General features: G+C 35.0%; 1 pseudogene; it reads left to right on the plus strand.

The window, feature by feature from the left end:
- The first annotated feature begins 588 nt into the window (after window positions 1–588).
- Window positions 589–10,893, plus strand: LOC107802861 (O-fucosyltransferase 29-like; annotated as a pseudogene).
- Window positions 10,894–15,959: the final 5,066 nt, after the last annotated feature.

Below are 15,959 nucleotides of genomic sequence, written 5' to 3' on the forward strand. Positions count from 1 at the left end.
GTAGAATTTCGTTGTTGAACGAGGCTAGATTCTTATTTTGTTTCCTAATCATATGTTGATGGAACTTATTTTTATTATGTTGGAAAACATATGTCAAACTTTTTTTTTTTTGGATTTTGACACCGCGTTATATTTATGATTCCAAATAAACAGATGGTCATAATTACTATATTATGTTATTATTATATTATGTAATTAATACCTAGTACTTACATTAGCCAGCGGCTTTCTAAACAAACCCTCTAACAAAAAAGGCTACTCATATAACTAGTGTCATCTGTATATGAGAAAGCTCTACATTTGAGAAAGCTCCAGTCTGGCACTGCTTGTGGCAACTTCTTATTATATGAGGGATTGATTCATTGTCATTCCTATTGTGGTTTGTAGTATAGTCGTAATATAATAAAAAAAGATTAGCAGAAGATCAAAATCAAGTAGATGTAGATATGAAATTTTTGATGTATAGTTGTGGGTGGGTATTGGCTAATAATCCCCAGAAGCAGCAGCATTTCTTGTTTAGCTGTTGTTCGCGGCGACTGATCTCATGTACCAAATTTTGTGGGTTCATGTTGTTTGCCTTAGGCTTGATTTCACTCTTCACTGGCCACGTGGCATCCAATCTTGAATGGTACTCTCACTCACTCCTCAAACCTTCTTGGTTCTACAATCAGGTAATCTTAAATGTACCCATAAACAGAAATGGTCAATTAGCTTCATTTTCATTGTATTTATATTTTTCTCAAAATGTTTTTGTTTCGACAAATTTAGAATGTACCCAAAATTTTGATTTTTGTTTCAACTCTTTTTTGCTTTTGGGTTGGATAGAATACAAAGGGAGAGTTCAGAATCTCATGTTATAAGTTTGCTGGTGAGTGATCGAATGATTTTTTATCTGTTGGGACAATAATAAATTTCACTGTTCCTTTGCTATCTGGCACTAAATTTATAGGAAAACAGAAACTTATGGCTGCAACACTAGCTAGCTGCTATGAAGGTTAAAGATTAGTTTTCGCTTGCCTATCCAGGTGTTTTGAAGCATCACATTTCTGTTATTTGATACTACATTTTAGGATGGAGGTGCACCAATCGATATTTGGAAGTCAAGGTATTCCACATCTTACTTTGGATGCAGTGAGAGAGGCCCTCGTTTTGCTTGTAAGTAACCCCTTTTCGTCAGATACTCAGTGTCCTAACTGTTTATGATGTTATTACTCGGATCTCATATTGTTTTTAGGTAACATTATTTGGTTGGTCAAAATCTGAAAGTGAGGCTTGAGGTTTTCCACTGGACACTTTTGGCATCTTAAACAAGTTATGGAAATCGGTATTTACATCTTATATTATGATTTCAACTAAAATGTTATAATATATTCTCCAGACAATTATAAAAAAGTAGAGTGCTATGTTTGGAGCAAGAGGTCGGAGAGCAAATTGGTTCTTCCACGCTAGAAATATATAGTCTTTGTTTTTTACTATTTGGGTATGGGAAATATGTGAAGAGAGTTGGCTGGCCAGCGTCCTACTTTTAAGTTAGATGGTTTTTAGTTCCCACGCCTTTTCTCATTTTTTCCCTATATACGCTACTTGCACCTGCTATCTGTTGCTTGATTTGATTTTCTTTCCAACAAGAAGGTGAAAACAAAGTCAATGAAAAGCAAATTTGCTAAGTTGCCTGATCTAGTGTAATTTTTTAAAATAATCTTATTCTTATCTTCACTTTCCCATCAATCATCTTAAAGAAAGAGTAGCCTTATTGACATATCTAGCATCGTAGTTGATGTGTAGAAGTGAGTAAATTATTGTTCAGGTCATTGCATTGGATTTTGCTGCTTTTTTGTTATTTGACACAATTGGAGTTAAAACATGCTTATTTTATATACTTGACGAGCACTTGCACTTAGTTATTGTTTTAATCGCCTAAAGTCTTTCTCCTGTCTATTTAGGTTTGAAGTTCATTTATATGCTTCTGTATCTCTCTTCAATTTTGGTAAGAATAACTTGGACTCTAATGTTTCCGAAATGAAATGTAGCTGCTGTGAGTGTGCGATCTTCAAATGGATATCTACTTATTGCAACTAGCGGAGGACTCAACCAACAAAGGACTGGAGTAAGTATAATGTTCTTGTCTTGATATAGTTTATTCACTAATCTTTGGCATCTCTCAAGCAGTTTTCTTTGTATTAATAAGTTCTCTCAAACAGTTTGCTTTTGCTAATTTCATTTCTGTATCTCAGTAATCTAACCTTTGGAACCTATCTCGTGCTTACCAGATAACTGATGCTGTGGTTGTTGCACGGACTCTTAATGCCACTTTAGTTGTACCTGAGTTGGACCATCATTCATTTTGGAAGGATGGTAGGTTGGTGGGCATTTTAAAGTTACTTTTGGGAGTGTGGCTATTGCATAAGTTCATAGTGGATCATAATAGCAGAAGCAGTTTGACTCTTTTTTTTTACTAAGATATCCTTTTAACCTGCAGTGATTTTGTCAACATCTTTGATGTTAAATGGTTCATCTCATACCTTGCAAAGGATGTCAGTATTGTTAAAAGAGTTCCAGTGAAGGTCATGAAGTTAATGCAAAAACCTCCATATACCATGCGCGTTCCAAGAAAATCAGAACCTGAATATTACTCAGACCAAGTATTGCCTGTACTTTTAAGGAGACGTGTAAGTAAACAAAAAGCAGAACAATTAATACAGTGTTTTATCATATCTGTTCAATCACTTACTCACCTATACTAGCTTCTGTTTTCTAACCGTAACCTCATATTTCCCAAAAAAACTATAAGTGAACTTTAGGGAATGTGGTCACTCTTCTGGGAGCTGTTTAGGCAGTCAAGTTGTAGAAATCCTAAACTATGGTCTGTTTCAGGATGCACACATCTTTATGTTTCTAGAATCTAACGGAGCCCATATATGACGTAGCTATTCTCGATCTCAGAGATGTAATGTGGCACAGATAAACCATGTATTGAAGCCATTGTTCTGGAGTCTACTGTTGTTTCTACCCTTTCTCTAGGCATAGTTATATCATGGTATGGTTGGAGCACTTCTCTTGTTCTAAAAGCTCTTTCAGATGGATTATGTTGAGGTCATAAATTTACATGATCATAACATTTTGTCATGTTTATATAGGCCTGTCTTGATAATGGCATGCTTAAATGGAAGATATTTTAGTTCCCCTGGTTAATGAGGTAGTGGAATAGTCAAAATTGAGTGGTTAAATTTACCGGGACCATTAAAATGAATGTAATATCTGCTTTACCTAACTTAGAGAACATGTTTAACAATCAATCGACTTTCCCCATTCATAGATTCAGTCTCATATCCATTGTATAAATGTGTATCATACTTATCAATTGGTGATACACGCCGGATTAGGGCGCTTGACGAGGATGATTTTCAAGTCAACATCATAGCATTGGAGTGCTTTAAAGGGGTCAAGATCAAGTATAGCTATATTAACAATTTAGGCTATTTTGGGCTAGCTTTGTAATTTGGCTCTACATAGCTTCCTCACTAGCTTAAGGGTATTTTGGTCATTTAGCGTAACTAACACTCTAGTATAAATAGTTCCTTACTTATCTTGAGGAAAAAGCTTGTGATAGATTGATAAACAAAGACAACCTTGAGAGGTTTAGGATATCTTTATTTTCTCTTTATTTACTTCTTAGATTATCTATGTTAGGTTAATCTAAGCCTGTCAAACGGGCCGGGTTGACCTGTTTCCGGACTGGCCCAGACTGGTTGAAACCCGGACCGGTAGTTAGGGGGCCGGGTGGGCTGGGTTAGGCGGGTTAGGGGAGTTGGTCCGTTCACCAAAAAAGATCCGGTTAACCAGACCGGTCAAACCCGATCAACAAAAATTACTGTTGAACGGTTAACCGGTCCGGTCCGGACCAGTTTAACGGCTAAAAATCTGATTTTTTTTTAATGTCATATGACCGTTGCCCAACGGGTTGATTGTAAGAGTAGTCCTTTTTTGGGCAATGTTTTTAAAAAAATAACACTTTTAGTAATTACTAATTTAGCCCTTTAAAAAACTATAAATACACCCCCCTCTTCTTCATTTTTTCACTCATCTCTCATTTCTCAAACTCAAATTCTCAATTCAAGTTAAATCATGCCCCGTACTTCTAGAGTGTGTTCATATGTTTAGGAACACTTTGAGGTGGCTGAAGAAAATGAAGAAGTTCATAACGTAAAGTGCAAGAACTGTGGTCTAGTTTTAAATCTTCGTCTAAAGTGTGTGGGCACAGGCTGTTTAAGGAGGCATATGAAGAGTTGTCTTGAGTGTCCTCCAGAAATTCGTATTTAAGTTGATTTGAGACAATTTGTGTTATTTTAAAATTATTAGATGTATTTATGCTTAATGTTTTAGTTTGTTAGATTAATTTGAAGTATTATTATGCAATGAAAATTTAGTTTTACTCTTTTTTCGTTAATTTAGTTGCGGTTAAATGTAAATGTTAATTTGTAAGTTTGAATAAAAAAAGAACTTGCAAATTATAACAACAATTTTTTTCCATCTTCATTGTATTCTATTATCTTAAATGCTTAATGAAATATCCAAAATTTCAAATATAAAGATTTTAAAGTCTTTGCATCCTTTTAGTCAAATACCATTTTTATAAGATTGTTTTTTTGTTTTATATTTTTACTTTATATTAATATAAATTACGATAGTTATACAAAATACAAAAAAAAATAACACTAACCCGGCCCGGCCACTTGGATCTGTAACCCTTCCGGTTCATTTTTTACCTGGATGGACCCGGACCTGTTAAACCCGATTTTGAATAACCCGTAACCGGCCTGGATTGGAAACCGGCCGGTCACCTTTTTTCCCAACCCGGCCCGGCCCGACCCACCAGTTAAACACCCATAGGTTAATCTTGTATGAGTTCATGTTCATACTCTTGGATTATCTTATGTATTTGAATATTAATTCGTTGTTCTAGTTAATATATTTTACTAGGGGGCTTTGAATTTCATTCTTTACTTTGCTTAATCCGTGTTTCTTATTCGTGCTCGTCATTGATTGGTGTTCATCATAGGAAATTCAAGGGGTTTAACTTGTTCATAGTTAGATTCTTATCTTTCCCTATTTTAAACCCTAATCTTCTATCTTTTTGATCCCGCGTATTTTTGCAATATCTGTATTTTCGATATGATTCCGTATCAATTGGTCTACCTGGTCATCTAGGAACCATATTGACATCACACAATTTCTTAAATGTTATTTAAAACTCACTGCAGCTTTCGTTGTTTCACTTATCCTTCAGTCTATAGTAACAACTTCAAGACGCGGAATTTAGCAGTTGATGAAAGAACACACATTTTACGAATTTATGCTCATCGAGCATACAAGTCAAAAATTGATAGTAGAAAGTGGATGCTTCTGCTCATGTTTTATTAATGTTTGATCTCCAAATTGTATGCAGGTTCTTCAGTTGACAAAATTTGATTATCGGCTTGCTAATGACCTTGATGAAGAGCTGCAAAAATTGTGTTGCCGTGTGAATTATCATGCCTTAAAATTCACTAAGCCCATAAGGAATCTTGGTCAGAAACTTGTAGTGCGTATGCGAAAGATGGCAAGACGTTTCATTGCAGTTCATTTGAGGTTTGTTTGACTTACTGTGTTCGAAATCAAACCTTAGGCTACTATCTGTTTAATTTTGCATAGCAATATTACAAAGCAAAGTATTGTGGAACTGAAAATTAATGCTGGAACTTTGAGAATTTTGCGTTTTGTAAAGAAAGAATTTGGGAATGAATTTCTCAATTATTCCGTAAAGCATGTTGGGGTTTAAATAGTGTTTACAAGTAATCCTTAAAAGTGAAAGAAATTAATTTCTATTCCTAAATACACAATCGCAGGGATGCAAAACTTTTCTTGTATTTACAAGGAATGTGATCTTGCTGTATTAGCAATTTTCCTAATAAGGAAACATTTGTATTTCTTAACACTCCCTGCAAGCTAGAGTATGCATATTGTATTCTCCTAACTTGTTGCAAATATACTCAGTTCTGGAGCCATGAAGTGACTTCGTAAGAATGTCTGCTTGGTAACAAATCACTCGAGCTGACAAAATCTCTCACAACGCTCTTTGACTCAACTTTTGTTGAATGAAATGAATACTTCTATATGCTTTGGTCTATCATGAAATACTGGGTTTGAAACAATTTGTATGCAACATGATTGTCACAGAGCTATTGCTTTAGTGCATCTCCTCCACACCTTCACTCTTCAAAAAGTTGCTTTAGCCATATAAGCTCACATGTTGCCAAAGTCGTTGATCGGTCTTCTGCCTCTGCACTTGATCTAGCTACTATATCTTGCTTTTTGCTTTCCCAAGATATTAGATTTTTTGTAAAAGCACACCTAACAAGAAATAATATCTCGGAAAAGCAAAAAGAAAATCTATCTTGGAAAAGCAAAAGGCAAAAAAGCAAGGTGTAGTAGTTAGATAAAGTGCAGACGCAGAATACCAATTAAAAAAGATATTATTAGATTTCGCAATACCCCGAAGTAAATCATCTCTTTGAAGGAGATCCAGCCCGGTCTGCATCAGAGTACCCAATGATATATGCATGTTCCATATCCTCATACAACAGACCCTATTCAGGTGAACATTTGGTATACCTTAGAAGGCGAATTTACTGTATTTCAGTGACATTCACAAGGAGTTTGGAGAATTAGTAACATTATCAGCCAATGAGATGTCTGGTCGGTAAGATAATTATGTTTGTCAACCAATCTTCGATGATAAAGGGGGTCCTTCAAAGGCTCCCTTGTGTGAGAAGAAGCTTAGAGTTTCAGCCCACAGAAGTGTCAATAGGTTTGCAATTCATCCATTACCTTAATCAATGTAACACACGTAACACTCTCCTGCACGACCATGACTGGACATTTGGTGTGAGAACAGTATAACATGGGTATCCAATATTGGATAAACCAGGAATACTGATGGGCCTTGCTTTGTTACTATGTTAAGAATGAAGAGGAGAATGTGGGAATGACTTTCTTGATTATTCCTCCAGCGTGGTGGTTTAAATAGTAGTTACAAGTATCCTAAAAAAGAAAGAAAAGCAATTCCTCCTTCTAATTACACAATCATAGGGATTCGAAATCTTTCCCATGATTACAAGTAGGAGGGTCTTGCCATATAGTATACAATTTTCCTAAAAAGGAAACCTTCCTAATTCCTGATGGAGCTGCTGTCTGTCATGAGAGTAAACCTTTCTCTTTTTCTTTTTTCCTTCAAAATCCTGTCTTGTTTTTAAAAGTTCCATATCCATCCTAAGGTGGCAGCGGAAACCAAAAAAGTGATTATAGGAAGGAGGGGGTGCATTGGCTAAACCTCCTTATACCTAAGTGAATGAATGGAAAACCCCATTCTTTTACATTTGAAGCTTAGAGAAAAATCTGATTGCCTTCCTAATCTGGTGGGGTAATATTCTGAATAATCTTATTCCATTACCAAAAGAAGAAGAGAAATTCTGAATGCTGTATAGTTTCCTGCCGAATATGATATGGAGATTTGTTTGCTCAAACCACGTAAGCATTCTTTCATTTATATTCATAATTCTTAAGAATTGCATATCGACTTGAGATCAAGTTTGTATGCTCTGGGGAAGGATCATAGACAATTAAGGGATTAAGAGAAATCCTAATTAGTTGTTTGGTAACAAAGACTTAAAAAAACATAAAATGAACTGCAAGATCCATGTTTTCTTTTGCTGAAAGGACAAAACGGTGTTTTGACCTTCTGACTTGATAGTACTTGAATATCTGTGTCAGCTAAGTGTTAGATGTGTGTTTAGATTACGAGTTGTACCTGTTATGCCTTCACTACAACAACAACTACGCTTCAGTCCCAAACAAGTTGTGGTCAGCAATATGAATCCTCATTTCTTTCATTTAGCTCAACTCATATCATCATCATTATCGAAATAAATAAAAGTGCAAGTAAAAAAGATAAATATAATTTTAATAATAATAATAATAATAATAATGTGTGTTGTTATATATGTCTGTTATCCAAGAGAGTTCCTTTCACATTTTTGCTTTCCATTGGCACTTAACGTGTGTTGCTCTGATACATATATATATTTCAGGTTTGAACCTGATATGCTAGCATTTTCTGGGTGCTACTATGGCGGGGGTGATAAGGAAAGATATGAATTGGGTGAGATAAGAAAATGATGGGCCACTTTACCTGTAGGATTTCTTTCCTTAAATAATTATGACTTTGTTCTTTACTACTTGGCAATTTAGGCAATTTTACTTCTGCTTTATCAGATTAAGGATTTTTTTTTATTGATTAAGAAATTGAAAGTGTCAAATCACTAACAAGTTGGTCCTATGGAGAAAGAGTCTTCTCAGAAATGTAAAGTCCAGATCTTTATGTTTCCCCTAGATTGGGGAAGGGTGGCCTATTCCTATTTGTTTATTATTGTGTCAATCTGGGATCTTTGAGTTTATCAATCTATTGCCATGTCATAGAACTTACAACTGTTTTCTGGCTCATAGCTCTTCATTATTCTATTTGAGTATTGCACGGTTCGAGGACACTGAGATTTGAAATGCTTTCTTTTTCTGGAATAACTTGGAAAGATGAAATATGGTTTTTACAGGAGTAATGAATGATTACTTTACAACCATATCTTTGTTTTTGCATTTGTAGAAGAAATGTCCAAACACCACTAAATGTGGGTCTTAGTCTTATATGCTTAACATAAGTCATCTTATTTTTTTCTAAAAAGAGTGCAGTGCAGACTGGTACCCCACCCAACCCCACCCCCTCCCACCCAACCCAAAAAAGTAAAAACCCTCCTTTCCTCGTTTTTTCCTTATTCAACTGGACCTCGTATGATCTGTGTACCTTATCGCAAAATTAAGGTTTTCCATACTTTTTGATAACACAGTTCTATTCAACTTGTGGCTTCAGGGCCTGAGCCCTGATGAAGAGCGAACTCGAGGAAGATGTCCCTTAACACCCCACGAAGTTGGGCTTATGCTGCGGGCGCTTGGCTTCAAAAATGACACATACCTTTATGTTGCATCTGGTGAAATATATGGTGGAGAAAAAACTCTCCAGACTCTAAAAGAGCTGTTTCCAAACTTTTATACCAAAGAGATGGTTGCTGGTGATGAGCTGAAACCTTTTCTTCCTTATTCTTCTCGTCTTGCAGCAATTGACTACATTGTATGTGATGAAAGTGATGTCTTTGTCACTAACAATAATGGGAACATGGCTAAGATCCTTGCTGGTAGTAGGTGAGGCTCTTCTTTTCTGCTTTTCCTTTTCTGCACACTTACATATCTAATTAAACACTTTGTTCAGAGGACACCTGTTTTTTGTGCTTAGCATGGTACATGTGTCTACTTCGTTGAACTAAGTTTGTCTAATCTAAGCAAAACGGAAAAGGGAATCAAGATTAAAGCACATTGTGCTATCGGTCCACGGTTAAGAAAATTGAGCAAATTTAGTGGCCACTATGTCACAAAATGATAGAACGAAATCATGTTGGAAAAAATCATGCTGAATCAGTTAATAATTAGTTATTTGCTTCAAGAGTTTATGTCGTAAACCAAAACGGAATTGTTTCTATTTATCGTGTCAATTGAAAAAAAATCAGGAATTTAAATTTGGTAGCCTAAACTTTGTCTGAGAGTTCTATGACTTTTAAACTTAGTAACTAATGTGGAGATTAAGTTTGCTGATTCTAGAACTTTCAGATTAGTTGTGATTTAAACTCTAGCTTATTTCTTTGGAAGTAGGTTAATACTGGAAGTAAGTGTTCAATTTCAACATCGTTTAGATAGATAGTTGCAACTCAGAAATTTTGTACATTGAAACTTCATTACAAATAATTTCTATTCATGTTCCTATCTTCTTGTTTCACCATTCTAATGTTTTCTTTCTTCATCATGCCAAAGGAGGTACATGGGGCACAAGAGGACCATCAGACCAAATGCCAAAAGACTCAGCACTTTGTTCATGGCTCAAAATAAGATGGACTGGGAGACATTCTCCGGAAAGGTCAAATCATGCCAAAGAGGATTCATGGGAGAACCTGAGGAAATGAGACCAGGGCGTGGAGAGTTTCATGAATTTCCATCCTCGTGTATCTGTAAGACACCATTCAATCATTCAAATGTCATAAACAGATACAACGATCATATTTCAGGAAGGAATCCAACTCTGCCGGAGTCACAATATAGGTACATAAACAATAGCAAGGACCTTGAGGAGAAGAGCTCAGAGAAATTTCAGTAGAGGAAGTTTGACAGGAGATGTTATTGTATTTAAAGAGGACCCGTGGCATTGGTTCAATGGTAAGGATGCAGCACGTGATGTATTGATTAAATGCACATCATGGATTCGAACTGTGCCATAGACAAAGCCTAGTATTTATGTTGGGAGGAGGGTAGAGAGAGAGAGAGAGAGAGTATACTCCCTGCAATTTCAGACCTTGCTCGAAATGGAGTCAAGTCAGAAGCCTAGAGAATCTTTGTATTAGAAGAGGCTGAGTTAATCCGACTATGAGTTACTCGGGGAAGTGTTATAGAATTGACATTGTCCCCTAGAATTAGTTGCGACTGCCTTCTTTTGGCAGGACTTGAGGGGCTGAAGCCACAGCAGCACTTGAGTCAATTGTCTAAATTTGTTTTTCGGTTCACTGCTATTTTTTCAGAAAGCTGATGCTGATGTGCTACAACTGTTAATATATATTTTTGTAAGATATGTATAGAACAAAGAAGAAAAAGAACTTTGATCTCCATTTATATGCATCCTATTCTGTGCAGTTACCTCTGTTTACGTTGTATTCTGTTGTTTACTTCTCATTTGATATTGAAATCAATTTCATCTTATTCAAAGGGATATCAACATGTAACACACCCTACCAAGATTAGCTAATTAATTGGTACACTCGTGCCTATTCCTTCTTGACTCCATTGTTAAATGAATCTGCTCAGGTGTAAACATGCACCTATACGTTAATGCTATTTAGTCAATGACTCATTGTGCTAGAAGGAATACAAGGAAGCCAACACTGAACGAGTATCAAAAGCTATCGCTTGTATAAAATAGAGTATTTCTGTGATTTTTATATGGGAAACAATGTCATAGTGGTGAGTATATTGGGCGCTGGCCACTTGCATCAGTCTGTGAAATGTATATTATTATTGTATGTGTTCTAACATGCATCAAAATAATCTGACATTCCAACTCCCTAGCTTAAGTAAATCATATATCCAGGCTACTGGTGTGAACCTGTAAAATGCAAACTTTTGATAATTTCGAAATTATTCCTGCAATTTTTATTCAACTAGATAAAGAAGTCATTTATAACCTAACCTATTTGGGGTAGAACATTTCTTCATTCTGTAAGGACTAGTTCATTTGGACATGTTCTGCTTAACTTTACAGCCAGGAAGTGGAAACTTCTCTTCCCAATTTCTATCTCTTGAATAAATGTACGCACGAAATATCACGCTAGGCATCCTACCATCTGATGATAGCGTTGTAGATAGATACCGGATGTTTATACTAAATCATATTAACTTATTATGGTTAAGTAATTTAATAGGGTGATATTGTGTTGACCCATGATTAGGTTAAAGAAATGTATATGCAAACATATATCATGTATCTAGTGGTTTGGTGTGAATAAGTTACTTGCACCCATTTGTTTACACCACACCAATGTACTTTACTATAGTTAAATGATAAATAAGGTGAAAGTGCATATTAATTAACCACATTTAGGCGATAAAAGAGTATACATGCAGAAGACACATGTCATGTTATTATTGTATTGGTGTAAACACCTGGTTACAATGAGAAATTGGTATAACGTAATAGTTCTATCAATATCAAGTCTTAGTTTTAAAAACTATCCTGTATTGATTTTATGTTAATTTTTTTGATACTTAGTTGAAAATTAGAATATGCGACTTATAGTTTTAGCCGACAGTGCGGATAAAACGTGAGGGTGGTACGTTTTGAGAGTTTTTTTCAGTAGTATGTTGTTTTCTCCCAATTGGTGTCTATTTTGTTTTTTGGATCATTTTCAACTGTTTAAGATGATCAAATAGTAGAGAATGACTTATTAAAAAGAGTAACTATTCGTTGAAAATTCCAAGCATACCCCTTATTGTAATTCAATTAATTATCATTATCATCAGCATAAACATTATAATAATTCTCTTGCGTCTTGGAACGTCATTTTAGTTATTTTAAAGAGGAAATAGTTTCTTTTTTGCTCATGACATCAGACATCTACTTTATTGGAGTTTACCTTTTCTTCTACTCTTTTTCTTTTTGTTCCTCTAATAGATTATCACTTTTAAAATGCTGTGTTAGTTAAGCTTATCTAAACAACGTTTAAAATTCATTTCTCGAATGTCCATTACAATGTAATAGTATACCTTAATTAGTCGTCTCCATAAACCATTAATATGTAATATAAAACATCATTGGGGAGTTCAATTTGCGATAATTTCTTGCAAAAATGTAAAGTAACTTTTTGTTCTTGCAAAATTTTACAAATAAAAATTTGCAACTCTTTTTTTTTCCCTCTCCCCAAACACTAGCACAAAAACCACACATAGTTTTGAATTGGGAAAAAGGTAAAATTTGTTCCTATACTTTAGTAAATTGTTTACGTTTATCTCCGTTCTACTTTGCATCCAAATATGTCCCATTATTAATAAAGTAGATAAAATCACTCTCAACCCTAATAGATCTCTACCGTGGCAATGGAACCCCTGACTTAAACTGATGGACAATGATCAACCCAAATTCTAATGACCCATGCCCATTTCTTTGATCCAACTATCCAACTTAAAATTCTAGATATCAAACTCTGAGATCAACTTGATCTCTGCTGAATCCCTCAAAATCCCAATATGAATCACACCATATACAATTACAACACCGAACACAACATATACAATCACAACAACAAACACAAAATCCAATGCAACTCCACAACAAGCTTTTAAACCAGCTGATTGGAGCACACACCATACAACTGATCCATTATTTTACTCACTTTCTTGAACTTCCTCTTTACTATGAATTTGAAGTTTGGATTCTTCACCCATACTCTTCCAAATCAGTAAAAATTGATCTCAAAAGACTAAGAAAACAAAGCCTCACTTCAAGATTGGATCATTTCAAGATTTTCGTACAAAGGAAGTCTTGAAGAGTCAACTTCCAAGCAAATGGGGATCTTTTGGGTTTATTTTACTCATGGGGTTTTAGATTTTTACTCGTAATTAACTTTGAATACTCCCAATCTGTAAAACGGATTAGAGAAAATAAGAAAATTCCAGTTCAAGATTAAGTCTTTTCACGATTTTGGTACAAAAATTGACTTGAAAAATCAACATCCAAGCAGATGAGGATCTCTTGGGCATGAGCCTTTTCAAGATTATCGGTCGATGGCGGCGACGTCGGTGGCTCAGCCGTGGAAGATCGAAGGGGAGTGAGCAATCATCAGGCGGTGAGTCTTGCGATTTCTTCGACTGCACTGATTCGACGACCTATTCGTTCCTCAGCGGTTTCTAAAAAAAATTGATTTAACTAAATCATCCATTTCGTTAGCCAATTTTACCAAAAATAAAATCCATCCTTTTAGTCATCTTACTTCCAGATTTTACCAATTTATTTGTTCCTTTTAGTCCCCTTAATTTCAGATTCTACCTATTCATTTGTGATAGTTGGGTCAAGGAAATGGGTACGGGTCATTAGAATTTGAGATATTTGCATCTATACCCGCTTTTTGTGTCACGTTTTAATTTGTGCCCGCTTTGCAAAATAAATTGCAAGTGTACCCGATTTTTTGCATAACTTCAGCATACGGGGCTGAAGTAGCAAAGGCAATCACGCAAAACTTCAGCATTCTAGTAGACAGGCCTGAAGTAGCAAGTGTGTTGAACCAAGTGTGCTGAAGTTTTTGTTTGTAATTGTTGAACTTAAGCATAGTAGCTGAAGTTTTTGTTTTTTTAATTAGCGAGTTTTTGTTTTGTAACTGGCGAACTTCAGCTCTAAAGCTGAAGTTTTTGTTTTTGTAACTAGTGAGCTGAAGTTTTTGTTTTTGTAACTAGCGAGCTGAAGTTTTTATTTTTGTAACTGACAAACTTCAGCTCTAGAGCTGAAGTTTTTGTTTTGTAACTGTCGAACTTCAGCTCTAGAGCTGAAGTTATTTGGTTCATTTGTAAAAACTTCAGCACTATATAAGCAGTGGACATTTTATTTCTTATTGCATACAACTATACAAGTAACTTGGTGTTTCCTTGTCATGGACAAGATGCTAAATTTCTGGTGAATTGCTTTCAATTCAGCCTAAAGTTAAGGGTGAAAAAGGACATGGTGCCAAACAATGACCACTTGCAAATCCATTCGTATTTCTTGACTGGAATACAATAGTGTAAGAAAATTTTCATCTTATCATTGAACTAGATATGTCTATACAAACTTTTATAACTGAAGTTCCATAGCAGCATCAACAGCAGCAGCAGCAGCAGCAGAAGAGGAAGAAGAAGGAGGAGGAGGAGGAAGAAAATGAAGGAGGAGAAGGAGGAGGAGAAAGGGGGCTGAAGTTATTTAAAAAGTGGGTACAAGTTAAAAGTTTTAAAAAAAAATGGGTATAGGTTAAATGGGGGCGACCAAATAGGGCGCCCCGTGCAATTTTTCCTTAGAATTTGGGTTGACCTTGTCCAGTTGGTAGTTTAAGTGAGAGGCCTGTTACAATGGAGATCTGTTAGGGTGGGGTTGATTTTATCTACTTTGTTAACGGTAAAGACATATTTGGACTCAAAGTAAAACGAGGATAAACGTGAACAATTTACCAAAGTAAAGGGACAAATTTGACCTTTTTCCCTTTTGAATTTGTGGCATACTTTTAGAATGCGTTTGATGCGATATATTTATTTGAAAAATTTTGTCAGCTTGTAGGTAGTAATATTTTCTATATCATTTTTTTTTTTACATATATTCGGATATTAAGATATGTGACTTGTACTATTAGCGGATGTGAGAATGTAGCATCTAGATACTTCGGTAATAACTTTGAGTAGACAGAGTTGAATATAATGTTCCCATGTAGGTTAAAAATATTGGTACCATGAAGCTTAGTCATTTTCTTCCAATCAATTTTCCTTTAGGAAATATTCACAACAATTTAAAACAATCAAAAAGTAGAAAATAATTTGTAAAACCAAGGGATGTGGAGAAGATCTTAATCAAAGGTTTCAAGCTCAAAATTTGAAAATAAAAAAACTTTTAGTAGAGAATGCTTCGCTCTTTAATGTGGAATACACAATATGAATTTGAATTAGTTGGATTATACCGGATATCATATAATTATAAAAAAAATTAGCGAAAGAGCACAATTTGTTAAATATTTTACACCATACCAAACACAACCGCATTATATATAATCTTAATTATCATTATCATCAGCATCAACATTATAATGATTCCTCTATGTGTTGGAACGTCATTATAGTTATTCTAAACAAGAAGGAAATTGTTCTTGACATCAGACATCTACTATTATAACTCTAGTGGAGCTTACCTTTTCTTTTCCTTCTCTTTTTTTCATCTTAAAAAATTATCACTTTTTAAATCTTGCATATTAGTTAAGCTTATCTAAACAAAGTTTTAAACTCATTTCTTGAATGTCCGTTACAATGTAATATAACTTAATTAGTCGTTTCCATTAAACTAACCATTAATGTGAAATATAAATCATAAAAAGCCAAAGGGCGGTGGGACGGCGCCAATCATTTGTCCTAGTCCACTCAAATAAGGTCCCATGGTCGGCAAAACCTAACACAAATGTGTTATTTTTTTCCTCATTTATTGTTAAAGTTGTAAAATGTGTTATTTTTGGTAAGACCCTATGGATATATAAAGACAGGTTATATGAAAC

This window comes from Nicotiana tabacum, chromosome 8, assembly GCF_000715075.1.
Source record: "Nicotiana tabacum cultivar K326 chromosome 8, ASM71507v2, whole genome shotgun sequence".
Lineage (NCBI taxonomy): Eukaryota > Viridiplantae > Streptophyta > Magnoliopsida > Solanales > Solanaceae > Nicotiana > Nicotiana tabacum.